Source organism: Phragmites australis, chromosome 18, assembly GCF_958298935.1.
Source record: "Phragmites australis chromosome 18, lpPhrAust1.1, whole genome shotgun sequence".
NCBI lineage: Eukaryota > Viridiplantae > Streptophyta > Magnoliopsida > Poales > Poaceae > Phragmites > Phragmites australis.
In genome coordinates this window covers 23,539,025-23,553,160 of record NC_084938.1, presented here as the reverse complement: position 1 = coordinate 23,553,160, position 14,136 = coordinate 23,539,025, and the positions used below count along the sequence as shown (strand labels likewise).

Here is a 14,136-nt window from a genome sequence, read left to right as displayed (position 1 = left end):
TAATAAAAACATACAACTGATGTTTTGCAAAACCTTGATCCCTGTTACGGGCTGCAATCATGTAAACTTTCTTTCTTCTAATTGAAAGGCAGCGGTCCTGCCAATTTTTGTCAAAAAACTAACAAAGTAATGTGAAAAGGAGATTAGTAATTAACCGGCTGTACCAAGTTTGAGCTGAAACGGACTGGTTTTCTTGAGAGATCATGGCTATACTTCAAGAGCGTCATGGTCTTGTGCATACAGAACCATAGCTGGTTCTTGTAGAACATATGATCAAAGATAATCAACTTTGACCATATTATCAAAGGTTAATCAACTTTGAGACATATAATCAAATTTCCCTCAATTGTATGACAGAAACAAACAAAAGCAAGCGAATCAACTGACAGACCAAATAGAACAGTTTAGTGTGCACAGTTTTTCAAGAATGTTCAGTTTAGGCCACTACCTGTTTAGGATCTGAATATTTCCTGCCTGCTTGTTTACAGAATAAAAACAATTTCACTCGGTCTCATGAGACTCGGTACTGGTATGAACTGAGAATCCAGATTGTCGAATCAGAATAGACCTTGAACAACTGCACCTGAGGTCCCAAGCACGTAACCAACGTCAGTAGAAAAAATTATACAGAAAAAATCAATAATAACTGTGTCAACTTGATAACCAGATTAGCAAATAAGTGGGCATCCGTGTTCAGCAGATCACAGTACTTCATGGCATGTAAGTGATGACCCAGGTGTGGTTCAAATACTCATTTATCAAGGTCTAATCAGCTCAAGTTGTAAGGAAGTCAATGAAAATGTTAGCATATGCTTATTAAAGAGAGCCGCTTATATTAAGGGTGTGAGGAGTGAGGACCTATATTTAAGGATATGAGTGTAATACTATGGCCCATTAGTGTTTCTAGTTTCGGTCCGTGTGGCCCAAGTATTAAGATATGGTGAGTTTAGTACCACCTTGATAGTTTAAATAAGTTTAGCCTAGTTTATTAGCCTTTGTATTTCAAACATAGCACATTCGGGTTAATAATTTTACACGAAATGAGGACAAAAGTGTAAAAGAGGTGCTATAGGCCAACTCTCGCTACACGAGTGTATGCGTGTTGGCCTGTGGAGGGGACATGGTATGGTCGTGGCACCAAAGGGAGGTCCTGGGTATTTGTCTACTGTTTACGCGGTAGGCTGCCGAGGGCATCAGCCCTGAAAGAGGAGAATGTAATACCCCAGCTCATTAGTGTTTCTAATTTCGGCCCATGTAGCCCAACCGCCCAAGTGTTCTGATGCGGTGGGTTTAAATAGGTTCAGATCAGCTTATAAGCACTTGTGTTCCAAACATAACATCTCCGGATTAACCCTTTTACACGCTGCGAAAACGTAAGTGTAAGAGAGGTACTATGCGTATGCGGTCCCACCCCACAGGTGGGCTGAGATGTAAGCGAATTTTAAAGACGGAGTGTTACAATGAGCTCCCTCGTGTATTAAGACAAAAATTGAAGGTCAAGTACAATCAATAAAATGGTGATTCACGGATCAATCCATGATGACTAGGAACTTACAATTAGAGCTATGTGAAATTGATATGAATCAAGTATGGTTTAGGTATATGTATCTAGAAGATCTGCAAGACAACTAGTGCTATGTTTAAGTTGATTTCAACAAGTTGGGTTTCAGTATATATCTGAAAAAAGAGGGCTGACGAACACGGCGTGACTGGACCTCACAAGCGTCTAAGAGTGGGGATATATATCCTGTAAGCCTGTAACACGCCATCCTAGGAAAGGAATATGGTCCACTTGCCAATTTGGTGTGAACACGATGTAGACAAATAAGAGGCCTTATATAACAACATATCTCCAATATGATTCAATCAATATAACCAGCTACAAGAGGGTCACTTGGCCATACAGTGTGAATTTCTCTAAATCCTCATAGCCGGACGTTCCCCTCAGTTAAGAAAACTTAAAAGCCAAAAACATTGAGTTCACAGCATATGTTCATAGCCTAATGTTTAGATAAAGGACAGTAGCCAGGTGATGCATACCTGATCGATTGCTGGATGGTTCCCCTAATAACTCCAACAATCGACTAGCTCCAGCTTTCTGTCCAATGATCAGAATAACATGATGCTCAGACTGATAAGAAGGTTACTTGAAGACGGTAAGTTCCACAGCCGGTATGTTCTCCAGAAACACCAGAAGGGTCCTAGCTGTCTAGGTTTTACAGTAAAATTGTGAAAATAGTGCATCCCTCATCTTATAGTCAATAAAGATTTGTACTGTAGAAAACAAAAGGCATAGAATGTAGACATCATTACGAAGATTGGTCATTTATCAAACCAAGTAGGCATGGCAGCACAGAGATCACCTGCTAAAGTTTTCATTGTCCAATGCACCCAGCTTCTTAGCAGCGGTTGCATGGATGGACCATAGTGATATAGTTCAGAATGTGAATTTTCTCATCAGGAATTCAGAAATAGAACTTTAATGCTCTTGATCAATGGTTAGAGATACTTTCGGAAGAGCATTATTGCTTGGATAGACAGACTTGACCGGCAACATGTACAGCTGCAGGATTTAACAAGTAGAACACCACAGACATTCAAAGTGTACCATGGAGAGAAAGAAGCCACAGGTATTTGCTTTTCAGAAAAGAAGTAACATGTTTACTTCAAAAGGAACATAAGTGAAAATTGAATATCACAAGAAATAATTGCCAATGGATTATCACAAGATTTTATATGCAATCATGAGAACACATAAGTTTTCCTCAGGCTTAAAGTGAACCAGAAATCTTAAGGTGGCAGACACTAGTAGGATCATATGGCGGGCTAAATTGACCAATTTGGCCGACTTGGCCCACATAACTATTCTTAAGCTTGCCACCAGGATAGGTTGCAAGGAGATGGCCCAGCCAACAGATCGGGTTGTCCCATGCTACATCAGCCTATTACTTACTCATTAACTATTCTAACTTTTGAAACATTTGCAATATATTTTTGCATACGCCTCTTTTTTTTGTTTGGTGGGTAACCTACCATTTCTTCTACCAGGAGAAAATGGTAAGCTACCACTTTTTTCTGCTTTTCGTAGAGCTATAACAGGTCCATATCATGAAGTTAGAGAAGGTCTCAAAAATCAGGGAGGTAGAGATTTAGTATCATTTAAAATTTTCAACTGAAGGACAGATACACATGATTTTATTTTTTTTATTTTTTTTGCACACTTCAGACATGAGTGCGCACCTAACCTTCAGAAGATAGGCACATCAAACAAAATAAGCACTCAGCTACACAAGAGTGCAGTTTAACGACATCTCTGATTCCCAGTACAAGGTAGTTAACTTAACATTGTCTTCCTCCCTTGTGTCAATATACAAATTTCAGAATGACACTTCAAGCTGATGTGAACATATAACCTGTTTATTCTAAAGATAGCACGTTGCTAAAATGCAGAGCTTCCGGTGTTATGGACGAAATCTCCTGAAACAAGAGAAACAGTTGTGCTATATGCTACTGGAGATTTGGATGCATTCTTCATGAAGAGAAACAGTTGTGCTATATGCTGGATGCATGGTCCCTGTGAGTCTGTCCTTGTGCACGCCTGAGGGACTTAGAGGGCAAAGAAAGTGCCTGATGGAGTACACTACTTGCTTCCTTAATTCCCTCACATCTACGATCTAGAAGCATCTGGCAGACTTCAGAGTTTCGATACCACCCTACTGAACTTACCGAAACAATTGGGGTTGGTAAAGTCCATAGAGTATTGGATGGTAGACATAACATTTGGCGATGCGGAACTCTCTTAGTTTAGAGTCTGTACGCAGCTCTAGATGAAGATAAATATTTCTGACATTCCCGGCTTGGTACCAAATAATGGGGAAGACACTTCCTTTTCCTGCCAGACAAAAAACTTCTAATCCAAGGAAATTTCAATTCTGTTTCTATCAAACTTTATTTCCTATCATGAAGGGTTCTGTAAGAAAAGGATGGTTACACCTCGCAAACATATCAGATCATGGAAGCGAATTAATAACAGTGAATATATTTTTTTAACCGATTGAATGATATTCAAAGAGTGGATTCAAGGTAGATGCGTCACCTTAAGAAGAGAAGCGTGTTTGCACTACCGCGCAGCAACCTTATATTGGTAGTACTAATACATCACTGGCGAGCAGCTGATACATGTCAAGAACAACAGCTGTAATCTCAGCCCAGATCAAGTTTCTATCCTGAGTGACACAGACTTAAACTCTTTTATAGAACAAAGTTGTGACCAAAGCAATCTTAAATGTAACAAAAACTGCAGCAAATCCTTCAGCCATGTTCACAAGAGTATCATCAAAGAAAAAGCATGTGCACATACCTAGGAACAGCTAATATGCATGGCTGCTGCTGCACAGGAAAATTTTAACAGCCATCAATCTTGCGAAGAGGGGATGACCCCATGATCCAATATGCAAGCTATGTCGAACAGAGAATGAGACCCCAATCCATCTGTGCAAAATTTGCTCCTTTACAAAGGAAGTGTGGAAGGAAATCATCACATGGCTAAACCTCCAAAACCTGTCGGATCTGGGAGAGCATATGACAATTAAGAGATGGTGGCATCAGGCACAAAAGAAGATTGAACAACAACAATGACGGCATAGTCATCTATTTTTGGTGGAATATTTGCAAAGAAAGGAACCGGAGAACCTTAAAAATGTTCAGCTTACAGCGATACAATTGGCTTACCGAATTAAAGAGGAGGTTGATCATTGCCATTTAGCTTTCGATTTAGTTTCTTAAGGCCAGGTGTAGCCGCTGTGTTTTTTTCTACCACTGCTGTAGCCCGCGGTAGAAGGCTGGGAATTGTTCTACCTTTGTTTTTTCGTAGTGTCGGACTCTATCTGAGACTTTTTGTTTCCTCTCCCTTTTTATTCCTTCTAATATAAGATCGGCAATCCTCTTGCCATCCGTTTTCGTTTTTTTTTTTCACATACCTAGGAACGTGATGAAAGCAAGTGGACTGAGCTGTCCATATGAAAACCGATCAAATGCCAAATCAAAAGGCTGGGGATACTTCTAAATGGACCTATGAGCTTTTGTCCAAGTGCAAACTAAAAACTCCATCTGATCTAACAACTACTATGTCAAAGTTCTAACCTTGTAGTGAATTGCAAAAGCCCTTGTCAGTTGTCACTTCCAGAAAGGCTTCTTATCATCTAGGTCAAAAGTGTCTTAATCTAGATTAACTTTAGAATGATTGCATTGCACAGAAGGACCACTAGAAAAGAACACCTACTCCATCCATTTTGGACAACCTTAGAACATAATGATCAAAAGCAACTTACTGCAAATGTTAAAAAAGAGAGCAAGATACTTTTAATCATTGACCTTCTATTTTCATCAAGGGCACTCTAAATCAAGTAACTGAAACAAAACTATGTGTTGCTGGGGATTTTGATGTATACTTTATGAAGAGAAACGGTTGGGCTATAGGCCAAGGTTGCATGGATTCATGGTCCCTGTGAGTCTGTGCTTGTGCATGCCTGAGAAACTAAGAGAGCAAAGGAAGTGCCTCATGGATTACACTGCTTGCTGCTTTAGTTCCATCCCATCTACCATCAAGAAGCAACATCTAGTGGACTTCAGAGTTTAGATCCCACACTACTGAACTTATCAAAACAATTGGGGCTGATAAAGTCCATAGATAGATATCGGATGGTAGACATAACATATGGCAATGTGGCAATCTATTAGTTTAGTGTCTACTAAGTTTTACAAGATAAGAATTCCTGGGCATCCCTTGCTTGGCATCAAATATGAGGAAGATGTTAGACAGCCATATATGGCTTGCGTGTATGGGTCCAGCGCCCAGGTGTTAACCACCGGCCGGCCCTGTGTATTGTTGGTTAGAGAGATATGAGGAGATCTGGTTGGTGTTGTTTCTATAAACCGCAAGATCTCCTCACCCCTATATATTTGTATACCAGGTCTCTCAATCAATCAATCTACAATTTCCACGCAATCTCATTTGCTTTCATGGTATCATGAGTCTAGGTTAATCACCTTATTCACCTTCCGCACCTAGCGCGCGCCCCTTCCCTGGCACTACTGCTCCATGGCTACCCCTTCCTTGCCGCCGCCCGGCGCTCCTCCCGCTGGCACAATCGTCGATCCCGACGGTCGTGTCGCCAGCGACGCTGCCGCCAATGCTGCTACTGCTGCTGACCTCACGCGCGCGGAGGATGCCCGCGTCGACAAAGAGGCCAGCGAGCGCGCTGCCACGATCGCCCGCGACGCCGCTCTCGCTCGTGCACAAGAGGCCGAGCGCGAGGCTGCCCTCGCCCAGCGCGAGCGCGATGCGGCCAATGAGCGCCTCCGCGCCGCCCTCGATCGCGCCGCTCGCGAGCGCGCGACGGCCGAGCCCTCCCAGGACGACGCCACCGTCGGCGATAATGCCGTCACCGACGCTGCCACTCACGCCGGCGACCCCCCTCTTCTCGAGGCCCTTCTCCACCACGAGGCTGCCGCACTCCTCAATCTACACGCGCAGGCCGTTGCCGTGCAGAATATCCGCGCCCTCGTGCCCCTCCTCCTCGACCTGAACTCCGCCTTCTACGCGAGATGGCGCGAGTCCTTCCTCCTCACCGTCGGCAAGTTCTCCTTGCAACAGCACGTCCTCTCCGACGTCGCCGCGCCCCACTCTCCAGATTGGGTGCGTATGGACTGCGTCGTGCGGACGTGGCTCCTCGGCACCATCTCCGACGACCTCGCCGACGCCGTCTCCGAGCGCAGCGCCACCGCCCGCACCACCTGGCTCGCCATCGAGTCCCAATTCCTTGGGAATCGCACCACACGCGCGCTCTTCGCCGACCAGACCTTCCGCTCCTTCTCCCAAGGCGACCTCTCGGTCTCCGAGTACTGCGGGCGCTACAAGCGCATGGCGGAGGACCTCCACGACCTCGGCGAACCAATCTCCGACCGCACGCTCGTCCTCAACATCATCCGCGGCCTCAACGAGCGCTTCACCGCCCTCGGCCTTCACCTCCGGCGCAGCAACCCTCTCCCCACCTTCCTCCAAGTGCGAGACGACCTCCACCTCGAGGAGCTGACCATGGAGAAGACGGCTCCCGCAGTGGCGCTCGCCGCTGTCGCGGGCCACGGCGTCCCCGCGCCCTCCTCCGCTGCCTCGTCCGCCTCTGCTGCCCCGCCTCCCCAGAAAACCCAGCTGCAGGCGGCTGCTGGATCTGGAGGCAGCGCCCCTAAGCGCGGCAAGCGCGGTGGCTAGCGCGGCGGCGGCGGCGGCTCCAACCTCGGCGGCGGCTCCAACTCCAGGAGCGCAGGCGCGTCCTCCCCTGCCGGACCGAGCCAGGCCTCGGGCGCTCTGTGGCCAAGTCCCTACAACCCTTGGTCCGGGTCCATTCAGATGTGGCCCGGACCACGGGCCCCCACGGTGCCTTCCCGTCCCACTGGGCCAGCCTATCAACCGCATGCCTTCCTGGCCGGGCCCCAAGGGCAGTGGGCCGGCCAGTGGGGCGTGCCTCCCCCCAGCGGGTATGGGCCGCCCGGTTGGGACCAGCAGACCCTTGCCGCCAACTTCCAGACGATGTCCCTCCAGCAGCCGCAACAAAATGAGTGGTATTTTGACTCCGGCGCCACAAATCATATGACTGCCGACGTCGGTATACTTACTCCCACTCCTGCTCCTTCCTTTCCACGTCACATTATTGTCGGCAACGGGCATTTACTTCCCGTTACCTCCACTGGCGTCGCTCATTTACCTCATAACCTTCATCTTAATAATGTTCTTGTTTCCCCGAACCTTATTAAGAATCTTATTTCCGTACGCCAGTTCACTTCCGACAATAACTGTTCTGTAGAGTTTGACCCTTTTGGCTGTTCTGTGAAGGATCTTCCCTCTCGGAGAGAGATCGCCAGGTGTGACAGCTCCGGTCCCCTATACCCATTGCAGCTTGCGGCCTCTGCCTTCCATGCCGCCACCTCCTCTTCGCTTTGGCATCAGCGTCTCGGACATCCTGGTCATGAAGTCCTGTCTAAGCTAGCACAATCTTTTGGTCTTCCTTGTAATAAAAGTGCTAGTGTCACTCTTTGTCATGCGTGTCAGCTCGGTCGTCACACACGTCTTCCCCTTCATGCGTCGTCATCACGTGCCACCCATAATTTTCAGTTAATACATTGTGATCTTTGGACCTCACCCATTACTAGTGTCTCTGGTCATAAGTATTATTTGGTTATTCTTGATGACTGCTCGCATTATCTTTGGACGTTTCCGCTACGACTTAAGTCTGACACTTTCTCCACTCTTTCTAACTTTTTTGCTTATGTTCGCACCCAGTTCGGTGTCACCATACAGGGGATCCAGTGCGACAACGGCCACGAATTCGATAATTCCAGCGCCCGCACGTTCTTCCTCTCCCATGGCATACACCTGCGCATGTCCTGCCCCTACACCTCGCCTCAGAACGGTAAAGCTAAACGCATAATCCGCACCACAAACAATGTCGTTCGCTCCCTCCTGTTCCAGGCTAGCATTCCCCCCACATTTTGGGCTGCGGCTCTTAGCACTGCAACCTATCTTCTGAATATTCTTCCCACCAAAACGCTTAATTTCTCTACGCCGCATCTCTCCCTTTTTGGGACCCAGCCATCGTATGAGCACCTACGCGTTTTTGGTTGCAAGTGCTATCCCAACCTTTCCGCCACTACCGCCCACAAACTTGCTCCTCGTTCCGTCTTGTGTGTATTTCTTGGCTACTCCCTCCACCACAAGGGCTATCTTTGCCTTGATCGTCACACAAACCGTATCATCATCTCCCGCCATGTGATCTTTGAAGAGTCCTCTTTTCCCTTTTCCAAGGATTCTTCTCCTCCCACTCGAGCGGCCTTTGATTTCCTGGAGGATTTTACCAATCCTATGTCGGTTCCCTTTGCACCGTCACCTTGTCTGTTACCTGCAGGTACAGTTTCCACCGCACAGCCACGTGCGGCAACCGGTGCCCCTGACTCCCCCAGGCACCACGACCCGCCCCTGGCGCCCCTGCCGGTCAGGATGCAGCCCGCCCTAGCCGCGCGTACCACGCGTGATCCCGCGGCCCGGCTCCCTGTTGCGCACCCGCCTTCTGGGCCGCGCTCGGTCGGTGGGCTGCCTTCGTCGTCTGGTGGGCCGTGCTCGCCTGGTGGGCCGCAGCCCACGTCTGGCGGCTCCGCGTCTCCTTCAACCACGCCGCCTGCTGCATCACGCAGCCCCGACGTCCCTGCGGCCTCCCTGCAGGCCTCTCCGCAGCCTCCTCGGCCTCCTCGGCGTTTTGGTGCCGTCTACGCCCGGCGCCCTCCCGCGGTACCGGTCCACGTGACCGTGCCCATGGCGCGCGTCACGGTGCCAGCCCCGGCGCCCGCACCGACAACTGCGCCTCTTCCTGTCGGTGCTATAGCAGTACCTCCTGTGGCGAATCAGCATGCCATGGTCACACGCGGGAAGCACGGCTTCCGTCAGCCGGCACTGTTCCAGGCCACGCCGCTGTCTCCAGTTCCCAGGACTTACCGTGCTGCCCTCGCTGATCCAAATTGGCGAGCCGCTATGGAAGCTGAATACTCAGCTCTTCTGTCCAACCACACGTGGGATCTTCTTCCTCGACCGCCTCGGTCCAATGTGGTGACAGGCAAATGGGTGTTCAAACATAAATTCAAAGCTGATGGGTCCTTTGAGCGATACAAGGCGCGTTGGGTTCTTCGTGGATTCACCCAACGTCCCGGTGTTGATTTTGCTGAGACATTCAGTCCGGTCGTCAAGCTTGCTACTGTACGGACTGTTCTCTCTTTGGCTCTCTCACGCTCTTGGCCCATTCATCAGCTCGATGTCAACAATGTCTTCCTGCATGGTACTTTGTCGGAGACAGTTTACTGCGCTCAGCCCTCCGGATTTGAAGATGCTGCTCATCCTGATTTTGTGTGCCGGCTTAATCGTTCTCTTTATGGACTTAAGCAGGCACCTCGCGCGTGGTACAGCAGGTTTGCTTCCCACCTTCTGCAGCTCGGTTTTGTTGAGGCCAAATCAGACACATCTCTGTTTGTCTATCGTCGTGGAGCGGACACCGTTTACCTCCTGCTCTATGTTGATGACATTGTGCTGACAGCCTCCTCTACTGCTTTACTCCGGCGTACCATTGGCGCTCTTCAGCAGGAGTTTCCTATGAAGGATCTCGGCGTCCTTCATAACTTCCTGGGTATGCATGTTCAGCACACGAGCTCGGGTCTCTTCCTCTCTCAACGGCAATATATGATTGAGATCCTTGAGCGTGCTGGAATGGCTAACTGCAAGCCATGCTCGACGCTTGTTGATGTGAATCCGAAGCTTTCAGCGGATGGTGACCCTGTATCTGATCCTACGGATTTCCGCAGCCTTGCAGGCGCTCTTCAGTATCTAACTTTCACCAGGCCAGATGTCTCTTATGCGGTTCAGCAAGTCTGCCTTCACATGCATGATCCACGGGAGCCACACCTTGCCGCCCTGAAGCGCATTCTGCGTTACGTTCGTGGCACCTTGCACATGGATCTGTTCCTGCGCCCCTCCCCTCAGTCCGACTTGGTGGTCTACTCTGATGTTGATTGGGCCGGTTGTCCTGATACGCGCAAGTCTACCTCAGGCTATGCAGTGTTCCTTGGTGACAATCTGGTCTCTTGGTCGTCCAAGCGTCAGAACACCGTCTCTCGTTCCAGTGCCGAGGCTGAGTACCGAGCTGTTGCCAACGCCGTTGCGGAAGCCACCTGGTTACACCAACTCTTGTCTGAGCTGCACACTCCTTTGCACAAGACAACCTTGGTGTATTGTGACAACATCAGCACAGTCTACATGTCTTCGAACCCCGTTCAGCACCAGCGCACCAAACATGTGGAGATCGATCTACACTTCGTTCGGGAGCGCGTTGCACTTGGTGATGTCCGTGTCCTTCATGTCCCTACGACATCTCAGTTCGCCGACATTTTCACCAAGGGGCTGCCTTCGTCAGTCTTCATGGAGTTCCGGTCCAGCCTAAACGTTCGTTCCACCGACGATTCGACTGCAGGGGCGTGTTAGACAGCCATATATGGCTTGCGTGTATGGGTCCAGCGCCCAGGTGTTAACCACCGGCCGGCCCTGTGTATTGTTGGTTAGAGAGATATGAGGAGATCTGGTTGGTGCTGTTTCTATAAACCGCAAGATCTCCTCACCCCTATATATTTGTATACCAGGTCTCTCAATCAATCAATCTACAATTTCCACGCAATCTCATTTGCTTTCAGAAGATAGTTCCTTTTCTTGACCGATAAAAAACTTCTGAAACATGGAAATTTGAATTTCTTTTCTTATCAAACTACATTTCCTTTCTCCTAACAAATATATCAGATCATGGAAGCAAATTAACACCAATGAGTACTATTCAAAGAGTGGATTCAAAATAGGTATGTCACCTTAAGAAAAGAAGAGCATGCGCATTACTGCGCAACAACCTTATCTTGGTGATACTAGCACATCACTGGAAAGAAGCTGACACGTGTCAAGAACAAACACCAGGTTTAAGCCTAGACCAAGGTTCTAACCAATGAATACTTAGCTTTTTTACGGAACAATGTTCTAACTAAGGCAATCTTGAATGTGCCACGCGACTGCAGCAAAATGCCTTGTCACTTCCAGAAAGGATTCTTATCATTTAGGTCAAAAGTGAACTCTTAATCTAGTGTAATGTAACTTTAGAATGACAGATATGCATTGCATACAGGACTACTAGAAAAGAACAACCGCACTATCCATTTTCGACGAGCTACTTACTGCAAATGATACAAAGGAGGGAAACGTAACTTTAGTCACCGACGTTCTATTTCCATCAAAGGCGCTCTGAATCAAAGTAATATTTAATCTAAAAAAAAACTCGTGCGTGTTCAATCCAGTTACGTTTTCATTTGTGTAACAAAGTGGCAACCCCCTGAAGATAGGAATGATGACCCAAAGCCAGAACTATTCCATCACCATGAATCTTTTCTACAGAGATACCAAATCTCTGAAAGGCACATCGTACCTAAACAACACCTACACCACGCAATCAATTTATAAGTAGACGACTCCGCGCGAATCATCCATCTATCCCCTTCCTGATGCTGACGCGGGATCTTCCTGATACTTAACTTACTGATGCATTACATCGAACACCTAGTGTGCGCTCCGAACCCCTCGAGTTTTAAGAACACTTGCATCACCGGTGGTCCACGGCTCGCGTACGGGCAAAAAGGGGGATGTGCCTATGTTTAGCAAACTGGTAGATCGAGGGATTTAACAATTCGTTGTTGACATGGCTGATCGGAGTTGATTAAATCAGTATACAAATGTTTGACTTGCAAGGTGTGAAGAGAATGTGGAGGAGTTCTTTTTTGGTTCAAAAAAAATATTGAGGAGTTTAAGAATTAGTCGCCTAGATCGCGATCCACATGGAAACAGAACGGGTTCGAGAATCTTACGTTGCAGTGGCGAAGTGCGGAGTGCGCCGGACCGATCTGTGCAGCTGGTTTGCGGCCGCGCTCTGCCGCCGGCAGGGACGGCGACGACGGGGGGCGGAGAGTGGCGGCGGCGTGGTGCGCTGAACACGGTGGAGCGCAGAACGGGAGGAGCTAAACGAAACCATGGTTCAGCCTTTGCGGGCGCAGGGATTTCAATTTAATTTTACCCAAAAAATCGTATCAAAATTTGTGAAATTTTGATTATTTTTCATCTTTATCTATGAATTCTACGTGTCAGCAAAAGAAAATTCTGAAATAAGATATTTCGTTTCCCTCTAAAATTTACAAAATATCGTTGAAATTTGAGTAAAATTTTAATCCCCACAGGCAGACGATCAGGTCTTGTTTGGACATGACGAGGGCAGTGGGATACTGGGCTCACACCCCGCTCCGCTATTTTCGAAGAATGCTTCAATTCGGAGGCATGATAAACGTAGGAGCAGTTCTTTCGTTTTGAAAAAACGCCTCCTAAATTCAGAACAAATATGCCGTGTCATTTTCTAAACAGAGAGGTTGCTTTTGTAAACCTTAGACGCTAGACCTTTCATTGCCCAGCTATACAAATATGGACCAATGAGTTCCATCCAACTCGGAGAATTAGGGTTGTTTGTTTTTATTATGATTTTAGAATTCTGATTTTAAAATCCAAATCGAAAACAAACAACTTGATTTTATAATTCATATTATACAATATGTGGATAGATTATGTGATAATTCATAATATAGAGAAATGCTGTTTTTGAATTATGAATTGTATATTGTGACACTGTCGGTGAATTAGGAATCAGGGGTCCCCGAATTTCGAGGCCAGACCAGCAATCCGCCACGTAGCGCCCTCCCGCGGAGGTCAGCTCCGTAAGGTAGAAAAGACTAAGTCCCGGGAGAGGACGCTCGGGGCCACAGTTAGTGGTCCCTGAGTACCCGGGTTCCCCGATGATCTGCAAAGACTAAGTGACCGGAAAAAAAGTGCTCGGGGAAGTAAACAGTGACCCCCGAACACCCAAGTCCCCCGACGACCAGGAGAGCCAAGTACCGGGAGAGGTGTGCCCGGGGCCACGAGCAGTGGCCCCCCGGGCACCCGAGTACCCCGAGGACCCACTGAAGGAAGTTCCGGAAGAGAGTGCTCAGGGCTGCGAGCAGCGACCCCCGAGCGCTCGGTTCCCCGAGGATCCGTACAAGCATGCTCGGGAGAGAGTGCTCGGGGAGGTGAACAGTAACCCCTGAGCACTCGGTCCCTCGACGATCCAGGAAGTCCCTCCGTCAGTAGCCCCCACAGAGGTCCAGCGATGAGGTGTCAACCGATGAAAGGCCCGATGCCGCATTTAAGAGCGCGCGTGGCCTGTCATCTCCAACTGCTCCCGCCACGTTCGGTGTCAGTTCCTGCCATATTCTGGCAGAAGGGCGTGGGGACATCAATTGCACGGGTCCCATCCCGTGCCATCCGGTGCGCCTTGGGATAACGTCGCAAGGCCCGAGGCGTTCCATCTGTTGCGCTGCTGTGGCAGGCGAACAAGACCGGGCGGGCACGCCGGGCTGCTCTACGGCTGCCCGGTGGGCCCTCTCCACAGCGCTCATTGCCAGTGCCATCATGACGACTGATGACCG

General features: G+C 48.3%; 1 long non-coding RNA gene across 1 annotated transcript; it reads right to left on the bottom strand.

Annotated features, from left to right (window-relative positions):
- Positions 1-328: 328 nt before the first annotated feature.
- LOC133899800 (uncharacterized) lies at positions 329-12,665 on the bottom strand. The gene is made up of 3 exons (XR_009906422.1): positions 12,493-12,665; positions 2,041-4,569; positions 329-583 (listed from the first exon to the last, which is right to left on the bottom strand). It is a non-coding gene; the product is annotated as an uncharacterized LOC133899800 (long non-coding RNA).
- Between the last annotated feature and the right edge of the window lie 1,471 nt (positions 12,666-14,136).